The 13,025-nt window shown below is 51.6% G+C and overlaps 1 protein-coding gene across 12 annotated transcripts in view; it reads right to left on the bottom strand.

Annotated features, from left to right (window-relative positions):
- Positions 1 to 13,025, bottom strand: part of RBFOX3 (RNA binding fox-1 homolog 3) — a 433,745-nt gene that overhangs the window by 337,005 nt on the left and 83,715 nt on the right. The window lies entirely within an intron of this gene.

Raw genomic sequence — 13,025 nt, 5'->3', positions numbered from 1 at the left:
ATGGCAAGCAGTGGGAGTAAGGCACTGTCTGAGGGCATATCTACATGTAAAACGCAATAGTGGTGTAGCTGCACCACTGTAGCACTTCGGAGAACACCCTACCTATGCTGACAGGAGGGCTTCTCCCATAGGCGCAGCTGCACCACCTCCCCAGGAGGCAGAAACTAGGTTGACAGGAGAATTCTCCCACCGACCTAACACTGTCCACATGGGGGTTAGGTCAATTTAACTGCGTCATTCAAGGGGGTGGATTTTTCACACTCCTAAGCAACATAGTTATACCAACCTAATTTTCTCGTGTAGACCAGGCCTTAGAAACACTTTGTCTTCAAGAGCTAGAGAGCCCACCACATCCCTAGATAAGCTGTTCCAATAGGCACCCTCCCTGTTAAAATGTACCCCTTATTTCTAATCTGACCTTGTTTAGCTTCAGGTTCCAGACATTGGTTCTCATTAGTTATCCAAAGACTCATGGTGCAGAACAGACCTACAAGCACCACTGTTAATGCTGGTCATGTTTAACACAGGGCCAAGTTTCAGGCACTGCTGCTTCACTCCCACTATGGCAATAAAGCTGCAAAACCTTAAAACATGATGAAATACAATAGGGTTATTTTTTCGGTGTCTTCCATGCTCTAATGCAAGCCCATGCGTGGGCAGTGAGGGTGGAGAATTGGGGCTGGGATGATCTGCACCAGCAGCCTGTGAGCAGTGGGTCAGTTATCTCCAACAGGAGAGCATTTCATTAAACAGGAGCAAATCTCCACCTATGCAGAAATGTGTTCAGACCTACCAGGAAGCCTCTGCCCACTGTGTACAAACACAGAGGGGCTGGAAGCCCATTGCCAAGCCTGGAGGTGCAGTTCCCTCTATGAACTTTTACTGCACAATAAAACATTGTGATTAGCTCTACAAACCGAAGCCAGAAGAACCCCAAGGAAGGGACAGAGATAAGGCAAGTCACTTGCAGCACTGGCAATCCCAAAATGGATCCAGCAGATGCTGGTAAGAAAGGGGAATTTGGGAGGTGCTGCATGGCCTGGGTTTGGTCTGGCTGTCCCATCTCTCTCTAACACAGACCAGGCCCCACCAGGACAGACAAAGGGAATGTTCCTGGAAAAATCTCTCACCCTTTTGTCCCAAGCAGTGAGTCAAAGTTTGGTGCTCTGGGAACGTTCCAGTCGGAAGCAGACTGATGCAGTTTTGTTTATTTGCAAGGAATGTACAAAGTGCTTTGTCTCTGAACTAGGGTTGCCAACCATCCCGGTTTCATTGGGAGTCTCCCGGAATCGGTCTCTATCTCCCGGAGGCTACTGAAGCCAGACGGGGAGATTTTAGGTTGCTAAAAGTCTGGCAGCGCAGCAAGGCTAAGGCGAGACACCACTGCCACGTGGCTTCACTGAGAGGAAGCATGGGTGGTTTTAGGCTATGGTGGCTCAGTCTCAGCTACCAAAGTCAAACTGGACAAGGGGGCAGAGTACACCAAGTGGCCACTGCCAGTCCAGAGCAAGCTCCCATCTGTGCTGGTGCTGCAGGACCCCACTTGTCCCAGTGCAAAGGGTGAAATGGACCTAATGGGGGCCAACAGCTCCCCACTCTCCTGTCTCATGCAGCTGCCCCCAACCACTGTACCCTCCGCAACCCTGCTCCTGGAGATCATTGTCTGCACTCCTCCACAACAGTCTTGGCTTCCCCACAGCGTATGGGAACCCTGCTACAGATCCTGCTTACAGGAGGTTCATCCCAGCAACCCCCTCTCCACCACAGTGGGACTGCTCCTCGCTTCCCCTCTTTACCCCACTTCCTGGGGCCCCAGAACTGCTTCCAGGGTTGAGGGGTTGCATCTCAGACCCACGCCTCGCTGACCTTTGGGTAAACACTCCAATACCACGTTAGGTTCCGTGACTACAGCACCTGCCACAAGCCCATCCCGAGGGATGCCCAAAGCACGGGTGCAACAGAAAGCCCAGGAACAAGACCTGCCCACCCGCATCTCCAGTAGCCCATTGCCACTGCAGCCCTTGGGAGGAACATCCCTGCACCGAGAGGTGGCTGGGCTCTCCAGTGCTGCAAGATCGCTTTACTCCAATTATCCTGGACTTAGATAGCAGGGTTAAAATTGCCCCTCAGAATCCTGGCGTCTCAGTCCCAGATGCACAACACCACTTCAGGGGGCAGCGATGCCACAGCACACACCTTCTGGGAGAAATGAAATCTAGACAGGGTTTCCTCACCCCACTCGCTCCAGGAACTCAGCAAGGCATCAGAGCCAAAGACCCTTTATCTCCCCTCTGGAGATGTACCCTCCCATTTGTGGCTGGTCTGAAATCCTGGTGCTGGTGGGCTCTGGTCTTCCCTGAAAGGCTCTGCCCTTCCCTGAATGGCTCTGCCCATCATTTCTGTGGCACCTGTTGGTCTAGTGAGGTCTCTATTAAAACAGCCTGAGGACCTCCCACCCCAAGGAGTGAAGGGTCACCCCACCCCAGGGCACTCTGACTAGACAAGGGCCTGAGCCACGAAGTTGCTCTTCAGGGGGTGTTTGGGATTGTCCCCCTGCCCCCCGTCCCCTCCCAGCGGGCTGGGCAGTTGGGAGTCTGCATGTATTTGGGCCCCAAGTTTGGTGAAACGCTCCGGCACAAGCCAGGCCCACGTAACACCAGGTGGGGTTGGGGCTGCAAGCCTAGCAGGAGGGAACTGGAGCCCAGCACCACTACATATGCTCCCTTGGCCTAGGGATTTGCAGCATGATTCCTTTAACCCTGGCCTGCCCTCGTGACTGCCCAGCCCTGCCTGTCAGCACTGCAGCATCCGGACACTCTTCTCTGGGGACCACCATGCTCAGGCAGGAACATGGAGCCAGGGGCAGGTATCTAATCAGAGAGCACAGAACCACCTGCCACCTCCAGGCCTCGTTCCCCGCCCTGTCCCCAAGGAGACGGAGGGTGCCACATCATACCCCGGCAGATGGCAAATGCCTGGCTGCCACAGCAGACAGAGCAAAGGTAAAGGAATCACCAGGGATTCAGTCTGACTGGCGTGCCCCCAAGACGAACGCCACAGGCAGAGCAGAAGGCAGGAATCCTCTCTGTAGCTGTCATCACATGGCAGGAGCCTGTGATGCAAGCACAGGTGAAGGACGACGACAGACACAGCTGGGGGATGGGAACAAATGCCAGGGGAGGTATTAGGGCAACCATCAGATCTCCAGCAGAAGAATGGGAGGGTGCAGCAGATTTTCGTCCGCAGCCAGTTCTGGCAAGAGCCACTCCAGATCACCCTCTCCCGAGAAAGGAAGTGACACCACTTCAGAAGACAGGAAGAGGACCCGCAGAAACAGGAAGCCCATTTCCTGCAGAACAATCATGGAGAGCATCACGCCTCAGGACAGCACAATGAGAACACGCCCAGGCAAGCAGAGCCCTTCACGGAGGGAGGTAGTGGTGAAGCTCTGCTCACAGGAGCTCATGGAGGCCAAGAAGAAGGTTGCAGTGTACTTTTCTGCACAAGTGCATTAAGTATTCCACACAGCACATTTGCTGTAAATCACTTCCTATTCAGGCTCACTGCTGAGGGTCTCTGAAGGTCGATTTTCCATGGTTATGACAACAAAAAGTAAAATTGGGTCAAACCTGAAAGGTATTATCTTCCTCCAAGCTGCTAAATGCACAATAGTAATGAGGCTGGTTAAGCAATTCACCCACGGAGTGCATTATTTGCTCTGACGATGTATTAACCAGTTAAATGAGCATGATAAGGCAGTTCTGCTTGTTTCGCTCAACCAGCCACACAGAAGATCTGAGGTTCCAGGTCTCCCCATTCCAGCTAATAAAACAAACCCAGCAAACGTGCTGACAAAGGAGAATGGTGCACTCAAACAGCCCCAGGCCAGACTCCTTCCCACTTGACCCGTAGGAGAACTTTAAAAGCATCCGGCAGCTGAAATCTATTTGAAAAAATAATCATACTTCCCCCTCCCCCTCTTCTTTCACTCCCCCTTTCCCTAAGCTCCTGATAAGAATGAATGAATCGAGCAGGATCCTATGCGGTAAGCAAGGCAGAGAAAGACTTAGAAGAAATTCAGCTTCCAGGGACAAGCTCACAAACTTGCCCAGCTCCCAGGGGTTCCCTCCACATCATACTATTCGCTTTAGAAACTACAAATTCGTTTCACTGGCCACTCACTCACCTGCCGGCACAACTTTAAAGGCTGCATCCAGAAGCACCAAATGAACTTGCCTTTTCAGGCTATTGCTAGTAACTTGCATCGGAGGAAGCAGTGGCATTTGGGGTCTGATGAATCTCAGGAAGTGGATTATGCTGCCTCCAGCTATTTCTGGACACAGGAGCAGCCTGTACCAGTTTGGAGGGCACGGGAAGGGTTCGAACACAGCTCTGTTGTGTCTATACAGTGTCCGGCCGCTGGGGCCATTCATCCCAACACAAACACTAAGAGTCGGGGCAGGGGAGCGAGCGCATTTATTCTTTATGGGAGTTTTTGGAGATCACCACTTATTAATATAAATGTCACTGACAAACAAAGCCATGGTCCTTGAATCCACATGATGTTTTATGAGTCCCATGTAAACAAAGAAAAAGAACATTTTAATTAATGTTCTACAACCCCAAAAAGAATAAGATGGAACACCACGGAACTGTAATAAAAAGCATCTGTTAAAACGACATGAACAACTGACATGGGCTGAAGAGTGTCTCTGTTGTCTAACATCTCTGTTTCCTTTAAAGGCTCTGACCTCAGTGCAAAGTGGACCATACTAGCTGTTCCTTAGTCTCAAGGTTACTGGATTACAAAGCAATGCCCCATCCATCTGTGCCAACTGGTACAGTCTTGGTGCCTGGAACAATTTCAAAGCTCAGTTTCCCACCATAAGCCGAAGTGGAGTGAGGCTGGGAGCCTGAAGGCTTTGGGTCTGAAGCAGTACCTCACCCCTGGGAGCTGCTCCTGCTGTTGGACTCTGGTGTCTCTCTGATGGAATTACTGCTGAATTCCTGTATCGATCACCAAGAGGGCTGAAAGGGGAGGCGGCTCAGCTTTCTTGGAAGCTGGCTGGCTGCCTGAATCTGCGGGGCACTCTACCTTCCCACTGGGGCAGCCAGAAGCAACTCCAAAGAGTGCCAAGGGGTTGAGAAAAGGTTTGGCTCATGCTGCCCCTGGAAGCTGAATCCCCCAGCAAGAAGCTTGAGTTGGGGTCAGCCAAGCACATTTCAGGGGGCATTTTCCCAGTGCTCTCTCTAGACAGCTGCTGAAGGGCAGGATGTTGGGGTACATGCCAGAACAGTGGGGGACATAGAGCGCCCCCATTAGGAGAAGGAAGATCCAGTCAGTACTGGAACCATCAGCCTGCTCAAAACAGGAATGCCTCCTGTTCTTCCCCTCTCCGGGAAGCAGCTGACAGGACAGAAGGACTGTGGATGGTTTATTCTCAACCAAAGAAAGCGTTGGGGGGGGGAGGAGGGGCAGAGAAAAAGCAAGAAGTTGCATGGATCACAGCGACTCCCATTGCAAGCTGGCCTGGGGGTGTGAGCCGCTGCTTTGGGGCCATCCCCACCCAAGAGCGCAGAGGCTCACTGAGTGGGGGAGGAGGAAATGCACATTTGTGTAATAATGTAACATGCAGATCTGTGAAATAATGAGCTCTGTCTGCCACAGCAAATGATCAAATGGCCACCAGAGATGGCAACAGCCAGCTTAAATCACCCATGAGCAGGACCCAAATGACACATTAGGGAGACACATATACAGCCTATATTTTTTCCTGATGAGCCTGCTGGCGACTTGCCACGAGGAAGTAGCTGTGTGGAGAAACATCAGCGTTTTCTACCGTCCAAGGCGGCGTATGTCCTAGCTGTGGTTGTCAACACAACGCTTGGAAGCAGCAGCACCGTCCCTAGAGAAATAATGACCAACACTTCAGAGAGAGGCGGCCAAAAGTATCCCCGGAAGTGGGGGCTGCAGCACAAGAGGAAGCGACACCAGCAGAGCTCACGCGTGGGAAGCCCAGAACTGGAGCAGCTTGGGGGCTGCAGACCAAGACTGAGGCACATCAGCAGGGATGAGGGTGGGAGGCTGGGAAGAGAGAGGAGACCGGAACAGCAGGAGGGATGTGAGTCACAGAGTGGAGGGCCGTCAGCAGACCCGATGGGGGTACGCCCAGGACTGGACCCTCAGGGGAGCGGCTCTGACAGAGCTGTGCAGGATAAGGGTGTACACCTGCCCGCACTATGCCTGGTTCTAGCCAGGCTCATTAGTTCCTCACTCTCTGTAAAAAGCAACATGGGGGAACGTGCAGAGCCACGAAGCACAGCCACCCTACCACCCTGGGCTGCGTGGAGTGCCCACGTTAACACAACAGAGCCGGAGGCTGAGTGTGGCTAACACAAAGGGGCCAGGTGCCTCCACAGAACCCAGACACAGCCTTTCCCCTACACATTTTGCTCTGCTAGGCCAGGGTGCACAGAGCCTGTCCCATTGCTCTGCTCCTGTGGCATGGGGGCTGGCAGAAGGGGCACCAGAGGGACTGGCACTTCTCTCTGCTGAGGACTGAAGACGTAAAAATGAGCCAGTCTGAGACAGAGGTCAGAGGCGAAGGAAAGAGGGCAGCTAAGCCAGACACCAGCCTTTGTTCCCCCTGGCTTTGGGGAGGTGCATTTCCTGACGCTGAGCACCAAGACAAAGCTCCAGTTCCTCGGCAGACATGCATGGCCACTGAGTTTAGCCACCTGCCAACTTGGGGGGATCCCAGGAGACCCTGTTCTCAAAGAGCAGGGATCAGAGCAGCAGCAGTACCCTAGGGCGGGTCCTGGGAGCGGAGGACACACCCAGGACTGGACTGCCTAGACAAAGAGTGAAAAGGCAGAAATTGCTCACATGGCTGCAAAAACCTCACAGCGCTCAGTGAGACACTGGGAGTTTCTGTGCTAAATGCCCCCAACCCCAGCGGGCATGGGAGAGCTCCTGGCTCTCACACTCCAGCAGACCCAGCTCTCCTACGCGGTCAGGGACAGCACCAGACAAACAGCACTGCCTCAGCCCACACTGCCACGAGCTGCTGGAAGAGGCAGGAAAGTCCGAGCTCCACCAGCTTCCCCCTGCGGTGACCAGAAGGGCGGGGCGGGTGATAGCGCCAGGGAAGGTTAGCATTCAGAATGGCACTGCTCACCCGTTTATGTGCACCAAGCAAATATCACCCGCTCACAGGTCCCTGTGTTCATTCTAGATTCAGATAAGGGCCAGCATGCTGCCTGGAGAGGGATGTCCGCTCCCCATCCTCTGACAAATACCCACCTGTCTCAAGGTGACACCTTGGAAATGCAGGGATGTATTCATTACATCTTTCTCACTCCTCCTCTTCTTATTAGAGCTTAAACTCTTTCCCCACCATCTGCCATTCACAAGTCATATTTTAAGAAGGAAGTGACAGCTTCCCTTTGATCAGCTCTCCAGAAACCCCATCAGTTCAGGCACTGGAAATGAGGAGAATTCATAATTCTGACTCGGGATGGACTCTTGACCCCTGGCCGCCCCCCAGGGACTGTCAGCTCTAGCAAGCATGTGCCCCTGACTGTCGATCCCATTCATGCTCTGTCCCCTCTTCCAGCACAGCAGGCTCAGGTTAGCTTTTAAAGTCATGCCTGGCTCAGCTAGGGAGTTCTTACTGAATTATCTTCAACCCCGTATATCAGGGAGCATTTACACAGCTGTCCTTCCTGACAGAAGACAAGGCTGTTGTGGAGAAACTAAATGAATTCTTTACATCAGTCTTCACTGCAGAGGATATGGAGGAGATGCTCACCCCAGCCATTCTTTTTAGGTAACAAATCTGAGAAACAGTCCCAATACAGTAGATTTTGGAACAAACTGATATTGCTGTTTAATTTAAGTGACCAAGTGGTGTCCACTCAAGAGTCCTGAAGGAACTCAAATATGAAATTGCAGAAGTACTAAACTGTGGTATGTAACCTATCAATTAAGTCAGTCTTTGTACTAGATGACTGGAGAATAACTAATTATAATGCCAAATTTAAAAAACGATCCAGAGCTGATCCTGGCAATTACAGGCTGATATGCCTAACTTTAGTATCAGGCAAACTGACAAACTATAGTAAGGAACAATAATATTGGACACATAGATGAACATGATTCGTTGTGGAAGAGTCAGCACAGCTTTCGTAAACGGAAATCATGCCTCAATAATCTAACAGAATTTTTGAGGATCTCAGCAAGAATGTGGATAAAGGTGATCCAATTGATATAGTGCAGTGGTTTTCAATCTGTTGTGCATAGACCCCTGGATGTCCGCAGACTGTGTATCTAACATTTCCGGAGGGGTCTGCACCTCCACACAAACAATTTTATGGGTCAACGAATGAAAAAACAGTTGAAACCATTGATATAGTGTACTCGGACTTTCAAAAAGCCTTTAACATGGTTCTTCAAAGACTTTCAAGCAAAGCAAGCAGTCATGGGATAAGAAGAAGGAGCTATCATGGATCAATAACTGGCTAAAAGATAGGAATAGGGTAGGAATAAACAGTCAAGTTTTCACAACAGGGAGAGGTAAATAGCGGGGTCCTCCGAGGATCTGTACTGGGGCCAGTGCTGTTCACCCATTATTCCAGATCATTTATGAATATGTTGAACAGTGAGGAGCCAAAATTCGCAGACAATACAAAATTACTCAAAATAGCCAAGTCCAAAGTTGACTGCAAAGAGTTACAAAGGGATCTCACTAAACTGGGTAACTGGGAAATAAAATGGAAGATGAAATTCAAATGTTGACAAATGCAAAAAAACACATATTGGTATAAATAATCCCAACTATAAATATAAAATTAAGGGGTCTAAATTAGCTGTTACACTTCAGGAAAGATCTGTTCAATGTGCAGTGGCAGTCAAAGAAGTGAACAGAATGTTAGGAAGCATCAGGAAAGGGATAGATAATAAAACAGAAAATATCAGACTACCATTATATAAATCCATGGTACGCCCACGCCTTGAATCCCGAGTGCAGTTCTGGTCACCCCATCTCAAAAACAAATATGTTAAAATTGGAAAAGATGCAGAGAAGGGCATCAAAAATTATGAATGGTATGGAACAGCTTCCATAAGAGGACAGATTAAAAAGACTGGGAGTGTAAACCTTAGAAAAGAGAAGACTAAGAGGGTGTACAATAGAGGTCTGTAAAATCATGAATGGTATGGAGAAAGTGAATAAGGAAGTGTTATTTACCCCTGCACTTAACACAAACTACAGGTAACACAAGAACTAGGGGTCACCAAATGAAATTTAAGAGGCAGAAGGTTTAAAACAAACAAAAGGAAGTATTTCTTCACACAACGCACAGTCACCTGTGGAACTCCTTGCCAGAGGATGTTGTGAAGGCCAAGGCTATAACAGGGTTCAAAAAAGAACTAGATTAAAGTTCATGGAGGACAGGTCCATCAATGGCCATTCTTATGTTCTTATTATTAGATCTCCTAGGTCAGTATCTGAGTGTCACTTACCATCCCCACACAAATCAACACATTATTATACCTCCTTACTGCTGGATTTAAAAGCAGTTTCTGAGACCCATATTTCTATCCTGCCCCTCCCCCTCCTTGGAGACATCTGCTCCACTGCCATAAATTCAGATCCGTTTTATCCTTTCCACCTCTTTCAGCACAGAGGGAAAGGACTTAAGATCACCACAAGGATCTGATTTCTCAATTGCCTGCTCATCTGGAGACTGGCAAATGTCCAGAGCCCAAGGGATGGGCCCCAGATTTATGTCAATGTGGAAGAGGAGAACAAAGAAGCGTTCGTGAATCTATTTAAAAACTAATTAGAAAGAGGCAGACAGTGACGGATTGGCATGACCAGGGAACACCCTAGTCTCTAGGAAGGAGTCCGAAAGAGCTAGGGAACAGCTGGCTTTGGGAAGGGGAGATCTGGGTCAGGAGGATTTCACTCAGGACAGACGGGTGTGACTCTGCATTGATTGGGTTTAAACACAGTGCCTGAGGCTATTCACCAGAGTGGCTGTCATGGAGTGTGGGGGAGTCCGGTCCTGCACCCCTCTTCCTGGGACCCACAGTGACTCTTAGCCAGCCAGTAAAACACAAGGATTATTGGACAACAGGAACACAGGTTACAGCAGAGCTTGCAGGCACAGTCAGGACCCCTCCACCGAGTCCTTCTGGGCTTTCAGGGTGCTTGGATCCTAGCTAGGATACCCTGAACTCCGCCCACACAGCCCCAAGCCCAAACTCAAACTGCTTCCCTCCTGCCGCTCCCTTCCTTTGTCCCCTTCCCGGGCAAAGGTGTTGACCTTTCCCCTCCCTTACCTAGCTCAGGTTACAGGACCTGGCATCGTCCATCCCCTAAAGTCCTCCCCTGCTCTCCCATCCCCACATAGACAGTCCCCACTGCATCACATCTCTCCCCCCTTCGAGACTGAACTGAGCGGGGTCACTCTGCCCAGTGACCTGGGGAAGTTGAGGGCTCCCTCTCCGGGACAACGCATCCGCTGTCAGGTTGGCACTTCCCTTCACATGGACCACGTCCATGTCATAGTCCTGCAGGAGCAGGCTCCACCTCAGGAGCTTGGCGTTGGCTCCTTTCATCTGGTGCAGACAGGTCAGGGGAGAGTGGTCGGTGTACACGGTGAAGTGTCGCCCAAAGAGATATGGCTCTAGCTTCTTAAGGGCCCACACCATGGCCAGGCATTCCTTCTCAATGGCCGCGTAGCTTTGTTCCCGGGGTAGCAGCTTCTTACTCAGGTACACGATGGGGTGTCTCTCCCCCTTTTCATCCTCCTGCATTAACACCGCCCCCAGTCCCGTGTCTGAGGCATCGGTGAACACCATAAAGGGTTTGTCAAAATCTGGGTTTGCCAGAACTGGGCCACTAACCAGAGCCTCCTTCAGAGCCCGGAAAGCCTCCTGGCACTGTTCAGTCCAGATCACCTTGTCTGGCTTCGCCTTTTTGCACAGTTCAGTGATGGGGCCGGCTATGGCACTAAAGTGGGGCACGAACCTTCGATAGTACCCCGCCATCCCAATAAAGGCCTGGACCTGTTTTTTGGTTTGGAGAGCGGGCCAGTCTCTGATCACCTCTACCTTGGCTGGTTCCGGCTTCAGGCAGCCGCTCCCCACCCGATGGCCCAGGTAAGATACTTCAGCCATCCCCACCTTGCACTTCTCAGCCTTTACTGTTAACCCAGCCTTTCGGAGTCAGTCCAGGACTTGTTTAACCTGGGACATGTGGTCCTCCCAGGTCTGGCTGAAGACGCAGATGTCGTCAATATACGCCACGGCAAAACTCTCCATCCCCCGCAGTAGCTGATCCACCAGGTGCTGGAAGGTGGCCGGCGCTCCCTTGAGGCCGAAGGGCAGGGTCAGAAACTCATAGAGCCCCAGAGGGGTGATAAAGGCCGATTTCAGCCTGGCATCTGCGTCCAGCGGCACTTGCCAGTAGCCTTTGGTAAGATCCATAGTGGTGAGGTACCGAGCACCTCCCAGCTTGTCTAGGAGCTCGTCAGGCCTGGGCATAGGGTAGGCATCAGATACGGTGATGGCATTGAGCTTTCGATAGTCCACACAAAACCGGATTGACCCATCCTTGGGGACCAGCACCACTGGCGAGGCCCAAGGGCTGGAAGACGGCTGGATCACCCCCAAAGCCAGCATGTCCCTGACCTCTCTTTCAAGATCCTGGGCAGTTTTACCAGTGACCCGAAAAGGGGAGCATCTTATAGGGGCATGTGACCCAGTCTCCACCCGGTGGACAGTCAAATTAGTGCGTCCAGGCTGGTTGGAAAACAGCTGTCGGTATAGATGCAGCATTCCCCTGATCTCAGCGTGCTGGCCCGGGGTCAGTTGATCAGAGAGGGGAATCGCCTCCAGGGGGGAACCAGCTTTTGTCCCAGGGAACAGATCTACTAAGGGGTCACCTCCCTGCCCCTCCCAATGTCCACACACGGCCAACACCACATTCCCCCGTCATACTATGGTTTCATCATGTTCACACGGTACACCCAACGGTGATGTGCCCGGTTTGACAGCTCCACCACATAGTTTACCTCATTCAGTTGCTTGATAACCTTGAAGGGCCCTTCCCAGGCGGCCTGGAGTTTGTTTCTCCTCACGGGGATGAGAACCATCACCTGATCCCCGGTGGCGAAGGTATGGGCCTGTGCCATGCGGTCATACCAGACCTTCTGCCTCCTCTGGGCTCGGGTCAGATTCTCCCTGGCCAGGCCCATGAGCTCGGCCAGTCTTTCCCGGAAGGTCAGGACATACTCCACCACTGACTCTCCCTCGGGAGAGGCCTTCCCCTCCCATTCGTCCCTCATCAGGTCTAGGGGCCCCCTTACCCGCCTTCCATACAACAGTTCGAAAGGTGAAAACCCGGTAGATTCCTGGGGTACCTCCCTGTACACGAACAGCACGTGAGGTAAGTACTTGTCCCAATCCTGCGGGTGCTGGTTCATAAATGTTTTTAGCATCATCTTCAGCGTCCCGTTGAACCTTTCTACCAGCCCGTTGGACTGGGGGTGATACGCTGAGGCCCAGTTGTGCTGGACCCCACATTTCTGCCATAAGGACCGGAGCAGGGCCGACATGAAGTTGGACCCCTGATCCGTTAAGACTTCCTTGGGGAACCCCACCTGGCTGAAAATTGTCAGCAGCACATCTGCCACTGTGTCTGCTTCGACAGAGGACAAGGCCACCGCCTCGGGGTAGCGAGTGGCAAAATCCACCACCACCAGGATGTATTTCTTCCCTGACCGGGTTGTCTTGCTGAGGGGTCCCACTATGTCCATGGCCACCTTCTGGAAAGGTTCTTCTATGATGGGTAAAGGCCTCAAAGCCGCTTTCCTCTTGTCCCGGGCCTTCCCCGCCCTCTGGCAGGGATCACAGGATTGGCAGTACTGTCGGACATGGGTAAAGACCCCAGGCCAGTAAAAGTTCTGTAGCAGCCTCTGCCTGGTGCGCCGGATTCCCTGGTGCCCTGCGAGAGGGA

Source organism: Gopherus flavomarginatus, chromosome 12, assembly GCF_025201925.1.
Source record: "Gopherus flavomarginatus isolate rGopFla2 chromosome 12, rGopFla2.mat.asm, whole genome shotgun sequence".
Classification (NCBI taxonomy): domain Eukaryota; kingdom Metazoa; phylum Chordata; order Testudines; family Testudinidae; genus Gopherus; species Gopherus flavomarginatus.
Note: the sequence above shows the minus strand (reverse complement) of the source record. Positions and strands in the feature narration are given on the sequence as shown.